The sequence below is a fragment of the Microtus ochrogaster genome, chromosome 16 (genome assembly GCF_000317375.1).
Source record: "Microtus ochrogaster isolate Prairie Vole_2 chromosome 16, MicOch1.0, whole genome shotgun sequence".
Taxonomy (NCBI): domain Eukaryota; kingdom Metazoa; phylum Chordata; class Mammalia; order Rodentia; family Cricetidae; genus Microtus; species Microtus ochrogaster.
The window spans coordinates 11,794,189-11,801,143 of NC_022018.1; the positions used below are offsets into that span (position 1 = coordinate 11,794,189).

The following is a 6,955-nucleotide window of genomic DNA, read 5'->3' on the forward strand; positions in this document are numbered from 1 at the left end:
TGTGTGTGTAGGGACACATGTAGAGGTGGGAGGACAGATTGTGTGAGTCGGTTCTCTCCTCATATGCAGGCAACTTCTGAGATAGAAATTAGGCCATCAGAGTTGGCGGCAGGCACCTTTCATTGGGCCACCTTGTCAGCCCCAATTGTGGGTACTTATCACCTTCGTTCCCATCATACTTGATTAAGGCCACGGAATCCTTCATTTGTCTTTAACATATTAGGATAGCTTTTGAGGGTTGCCCTTACCAGGCGGGGAGTTCTCTAGCGGAGCACACTGAGAATGCTTTTATTTCCAGCATTGCCTTAAGAGTGCTGAGTGATTATTGTTGAATGTGTTTATGCATGAGAGAATTAACACACACGCATAAACACACACATGCATGAACACACTGCGTGAGCACATTCCCCAAGACACAGATCCCTAGAGGAAGATTACTTCAACTCTTAAAATAATTCTAAACACATATCAGTGTCTAAGTGGGTTACTGTTTATTTAAAAATGGACAGAATGCATAATAAACAGGCAAAGAAGGGGAAACTTAGCCCTAATCATACTCAGAACATAGCCTTGTTCGCACTCAACTGCAATAGGAAGAATGTGGGAGACAAAGCGAGAGTTCACATACATTTTTTTTTTAGTCTGTATTGTCCCGAGATCAACACTTCACCTCTCTGGGTCTCTCTTGCTCTGTTTGTCAAATGTAATTTGAGAAAACATAGTATGCAATACCCATTGAATATTCTAGAGTTATTTCTTAAAGACAAACAACTTGCTGTCTTCTGCTCGAGTGGAATGAACTATGGACTGTCCAGTGTTGGCCTCATTGTTAAGTCTGGAGCGTAGCCCTCCAACCCCTGGCATCCATCCCAGCCCATCTGCCTGGGAGTTGCTTTGGTCTGGACTCCAAATCCCAGCATGCCAGGTCCTGACCCCGCCTTGAGGAGGGTCAGAACCACTCCCACAGAGTATTTAAGTGGGCTCCCAGAGGAGAAACATGTGGTTTTCGGGTCTCCATGGGCTCCCTGCTTTCCTGTCTCCCCGCCATCACTCAGCTACCCGAGAGTGCCTTACTTAATAAATAAACTTTGATTTGGTTTGATTTGACCTAATTGGATATCTTGTGCCGGAGAAGCTGCCTCTTTTTTTTTTTTTTTTTTTTTTTTGTTTGTTTTTCAAGACAGGGTTTCTCTGTGGTTTTGGAGCCTGTCCTGGAACTAGCTCTTGTAGACCAGGCTGGTCTCGAACTCACAGAGATCTGCCTGCCTCTGCCTCCCTAGTGCTGGGATTAAAGGCGTGCGCCACCACTGCCCGGCCTCTTTTTTTTTTCTTAACACTCATGACAGTCCCTCAGCTTTTGACTGTACTGGTGTAAGAAGCAAGAGCTCATGGGTAGGCTTGTGAGGTAAGATGACTGGGTAAAGCAGAAGCAACAGCCGTGTCTCATGGCGGTGTGTGGGTGAGGTTAAGGCTCATGGCGGTGTGTGGGTGAGGCTGGCGACTGCCCACGAGAGGGTAAAGGGCTGGGCAATGTGCTGCCCGGGACAGGCTGAATGAACACGCCTTCTGCTCTTAGGAAGTATGGGAAGACCCAGTGCCGGTCATCATCAGCTTCTCTGGGTTAGCCGAAAGGTGGGCGAGGGAAGCTGTTTAAACTCAGTGTGGGTGGATCCTGAAGAAAGAGAGGAGAGTTGAATCCTGTCTCAATCAGAATGGAATGAGCTCACAAAATAATCAGGTCTTTATCACTGGAGGAGTCTCTGCAGCTTCTGCCTAGTTCCTCAGTAGGGATATCATATTAAAAATTTCTTGCTAGGCAGGGTGGCCCATGCCTTTAATCCCAATACCAAGGAGGCAGAGACAGGAGGCTTGCTGGGGCTCAGGGGCAACCATCCTGGACTAAGTGGTGAGCTCCAGTTTTTCTGTGAGAGATTCCGCTTCAGCAAACATGGTTGTATTAGTCACTTTTCTCTGGCTGTGGTAAAACACCACACCCAAAGGCAACGCAAGGAAGGAAGAGTTTATTCTGGGCTTATGGTGTTAGAGGGTTGAGAGTTCATGTTGGCAGGGAGGCGGGACAGCCGAAAGGAAGAGTGGCACCAGGAGGGAGTGGGCGTGGCAGCTGGAGGGAGTGGGCGTGGCAGCTGGAGGGAATGGGCGTGGCAGCCGGAGGGAGTGGGCGTGGCAGCCGGAGGGAGTGGGCGTGGTAGCCGGAGGGAGTGGGCGTGGCAGCCGGAGGGAGTGGGCGTGGCAGCCGGAGGGAAGAGTGGCCTCCAAGGGAGGCTTGGGAGCAGGAGTAGGGAGCTGAGAGGTCACATCCTCACCTGCAAACACAAGCAGAAAGAGGGAAGTTGGAGTGAAGCAAGACTATGGCCTCCCAAAGGCCGCCCTGGCCTCCCAAAGGCCGCCGTTTTAATGATCTTCTTCCAACTCCCCAGACTTAGCCACCAGTGAGGACCAAGTGTTCAAGTGAGGGTTGTTTCTTATTCAAACCGCCACAAAGGTGGACAGCACCTGACGACACTAAAATTCACCTCTCAACTCCACACACATGTGTGCACAAGTTTTCCTTTGACTTCTACATGTGTGCTGCACACACACACACACACACACACACAAATTCCTGAATTATGAACTTGAATTATTGAATTATGAATCCTGAATTATAAAAGTTAAGTCTCTTTAAAAAAAATTTAATTCTAGGAGGAACACCCCCCCCCCATCCTTTTAAGTTAAACTCTTGGATCTCATGCCTTTTCCTTTACAATGTGATGTGGTAAACCATAATGTCCTGGAAACTGGCCTTTGGGGACTCTAGTCTTTGTACCCCCAAAAGCAGAGCTAACTGAGTTAGATTTAGTGTGTCAGGACATGGCCTAGCCGGGGGTTCTCTGGGGGCGTTCCAACACTTCGTACATGCTTAAGAGAGTGAGAGAGTGGAGGCTTCCTGTTCTGCGCCGAGCTGAACCTGCACTTCAGATAACTGAAGGCCTCTTCCCAGCACTTCTGCTTTGCTCTACTAGAGGACTGTCTAACCTAGACCCTCACTCTCAGACTTGGAGAGTCCGTTCTGGGTACCACCCAGGAGCTTTCTTAGCTTTCACAAAGCAGCACGCTTCCCCACAATGCCAGCCTCCCATCCCATTCCTTTCTTTGCCCTTTTGTTTTTCTTTGTCACCTTGCCTTCCTCTACCACATTTCTACATTTCTACATGTTCAGTCTTTATTTTTTGTTTCTTTCCTCTTGTTCTTTGCCTTCCCAGTTTGGGTGGGAATGTGGGTAGCTTGCAAGCTCCAATACACATGAAGAAAGATGCCCAGAGACTGGTTAAGTGGAGCCCTTAGTTTACTGGCAGAGCAACTGGGCCAGGACAGTTTCCCCGACTTCCTGGCTGGCCTCTGGCCAGGACAGCACGCTCTGTTTGCTAACATCACTGGGTTTACACTGCAGCAAAGCCTTTCTCTTTGTGTGGTCATTGTACCAGAAGAATTCACTCGGGAGCCAGTCCCAGGCTCTCAGAGACACAGAGTCTGAGTCTGCGCCAAGGCCCAAGAACAGCAGCAGCATCGGCAGCTCCCAATGCTCCAGACTTCCAAGGCCACATTCATCATGCTGTATAACAGTCCCCAAAGTCCCTGAAGCTTGAGAGACCTGAGGTAGGTGACTTGTTCCATCCCAAGCCTTTCCGGTTGGTAGCCACACTTCAGGGAAGCTGTGGAGCTCTTTGTGTCTTCTGTGAAAGGTGACGGAGGCCTTGGAGGCAGACCTCTGGTTCTGGGTGTTGCAGTTGGTGGCTGATGTGACGTTTGGAGGGAGACACAGTAGAACTGATCCCTCTGTAGTGAAGGAAGGACTGTTGTCCCAGGCACAACAGGACTCAGTTATGTAACTCAGCCTGTGTCGTCCTCTTCACCGTCTTTCATGTCCTGTACCATTCCAAGGGTTGAGCCCCGCCCTTAACCCTCTGCTGAGAAGGTAAGGCTCTGCTGCCCCTGAGCCCTGGGAAAAGCTGCATGAGGATGTTAAACATGGACCTTCATTATCCTGTTGGCTTAGCCTGGATCCTGCATGCCTCCTTCACTAGTAGCTAGCCGAATCTCTTCTGCAACGTGGCTGCCACTGGTTTGAGCCAGTGCTGTGAGATCCTGTGCTGCCTGGGGAGAGTTTCCCCAGCCATCCATGCTGCAGCCGCATTTCCTTCCCAGAGATAAACATCTGCTCCCTGGTTCGTGGGTACATTCCTGGGTACAGTTCTTCATGCGTAGAGATCCCGCGAGACACTCTAGGATCAGTGGAAACTGGCCTGATGTCAGGTACTTTACCAAATGTTTCCTGGGCTTTAGGTCTTTAGCCTACACTGGGACAGGCATAAAACTCCATCAGTCCCTGGCCTGAGTGGAGACTTGAGGAGACACCTGGCCTTTGGTGACAAGTGCTTTCCGAAGCCCCAGCCTGGATTCTGGGCCACTCACCAGACACAGCTACTCTGAGCTTTCCTGGGAATGCCCCATGCTTCTGCCAGACTCACCAGGTCCTCACCTTGGCGACTTTGCTGTGCTAGCCATTGACTACTCTGATCTAATAACTATTGCTATAGAGCATAGACATTTTCATTAGTGGCTGGATGGAGGAACAAATATGTATATCCATACAGTACAGTCCTAAAAAGGGATGGACTTTTGATACTGGCTTCAGTATGAATGAGACTTGAAGACATTGTGCTAAGAGAAATAACCAGACTCAAATGACAAACAGTGTACAGTTCCAGTCATAGCAGGCCCTGAGAGTAGTTAAAGCCACAGAGAAAGAACCTGAGTGGGTGGTGACAGGGGCTGGAAGAGGTAGCAAGGAGTTACTGTCTTGTAGCACAAAATTTCAGTTAAGTAAGCTAAAATTCTGGGAATGGATGGTAATAGTAGTTGAGTGTGTGTGTGTGTGTGTGTGTGTGTGTGTGTGTGTGTGTTGGTGCAGCTGCACATACGTTCATGTGTTTGGAGGTAAGACCTTTGGGTGCTTGTAGGTCCTTGCCTTCCATATTATTTGAGATATGGCCTCTGCTGCTTCATAAACCAGGCTTGCTGGCCCTTAGATTCTCCTGCTCCGGTCTCCTACCTCCTCATAGGGGCATGTTGGGATTAAAGGTACTTGCACTACTATGTCTGAGTTCTCAGGACTTGAACTCAGGTCATCAAGCTTGCATAACAAGCATTTTACCCATAGATCCAGCTCCCCAGTCCACAGATGTTCTTATGTGCATTGGTGTTTTGCTTACGTGTATGTCTGTGTGAGGGTGCCAGATCACCTAGAACTGGAGTTGCAAGCCACCATGTGGGTGCTGGGAATTGAACCCAGGTCCTCTAGAAGAGTAGCCAGTGCTCTTAACCACTGAGCCATCTCTCCAACCCCTCCACAAATGTTCTTAATAACACTGAAATATTCACTTAAAAATGGTTAAATGGTAACATTTATGTATATTTTACCACATAGGCATATACCACAACAGTAAAGACTTCAAGTTAGAGTTTCTATATTGTTTTCTGGATCTGTGGATAAAGTGGGCTCAGCTGGGGTCCCTGCTCAGAGATTCTCCTGTGGCTGCAAAGATAGTGATGGAGAATGCGACCCTGAAGGTTTATCGGCTGCCTCCATGCCTTTGTCCCAGAGCTTCAGCAAGGTGAAAGGTGACATTATCCTTGTGCTGTGACTTGTCTCATCTGTCACACTGCACCATTAGAGCAGCCAGGAGCCTCCTGAACTCAAGGTGACAGGAACAACCTTTCTTGATGGATGAGGGGAAGGTGAGGCTTGGAAGAACGCAAGTGGAGGTGTTCTTGTGGTCCTTCACCGTGTAGAAGCTCCCCACCTGCAGCCTGCTTGCTGGAGCCTTAGAGAGCTCAGGCCGGGAGGCACCCGCTTCTCAGTAGACCTGTTCTTTGGAGAGTGAATCCTCGTGGGTTATGGAAGTTTGAAGGCATCTTGGCAAAGCCTTGGGATTAGAGACTTGTTTAAATGGAGAGCCAGAGAGAAGCAGAGCTGTTAGAATACTATACCCATACTCACCGCAGACTGAGTGAGACCCAGACCCAACAGCATGGGCAACTTATACAGGGGGGTCTCTGTGTGTAATGAACAGGAGAAGAATGGATTCGTGGTGGAGAGATGGGTGTGGGTGGAGCACAGAGCTGGGAATAGGGTTGGCCAGTGGCCAGCGGTCAGCACTGAGAGCCAGCTGAGCCTTCATACTGCAGGGCTGGATGTGTTAGGAACTTATGGGTCTTGCTGGATGGGGCTATGCAAAGGCGTCTGGGGTGGCCTTCAGAATGCGTCCTGAACAGGAGTCACTCAGAGTTCAGTGGCAGAGCCTGCAAACTCAGAGTGTGAGCTCCTTGAGGTTAAATAGAGGCTACCCGGCCAGCCCCTGTTTTGGCAGACCCAGTTACTGGTGTCCGGTTACGCACATCTGGCCTATCTTTCCATGTGAAAGAATTTCAAAGGCTTCAGTACCTTATGAAATATTATAAAATTAACATGTGGTTTGCAAGTGTTCCCCAAACCTAGGAATATGAATATTATTAATATCTAGATTTGGGGCCAACACATCAGTGGAGGCCAATCTTTGATGCCTGGTTTGTCCTTATGTGCCTTAAAAAAATTCTCTAATTTCACAATGGCTCAAGCCACTGTATATTCACATATACACACTTGTGGAATTCCATGGGGGTGGTGAGGACAAAAGCAAGCACAATTTTGTTCTCTCATTTGGTAGGTGGAGCTGATGTATAGATGTGGGTGTTTCTGGTCAGTAGCAGCCAGGTCTAGCCCTGAAAAAAACTCAGAATCATTTGCTGTGGGACACAGAGGCAGCCATGATTACCCAAGACCCACCTTAGTGATGATCAGCATAGGTAATGAATTTTGTTCCCGAGGTGACCAAGGCCACATGGCAGAACATCT

General features: G+C 48.8%; 1 protein-coding gene across 2 annotated transcripts in view; it reads left to right on the forward strand.

Moving 5' to 3' along the window:
* Positions 1-6,955, forward strand: part of Ston1 (stonin 1) — a 43,179-nt gene that overhangs the window by 12,589 nt on the left and 23,635 nt on the right. The window contains exon 1 of one of the 2 annotated variants that reach the window (XM_013349020.2): positions 3,608-3,657. The exons of the other annotated variant lie outside the window; for it this stretch is intronic. The gene's annotated coding sequence lies outside the window, so the exon portion shown is untranslated. Of the gene's footprint in view, positions 1-3,607; positions 3,658-6,955 lie in introns of those variants that run through there. 2 annotated transcript variants of the gene reach the window in all.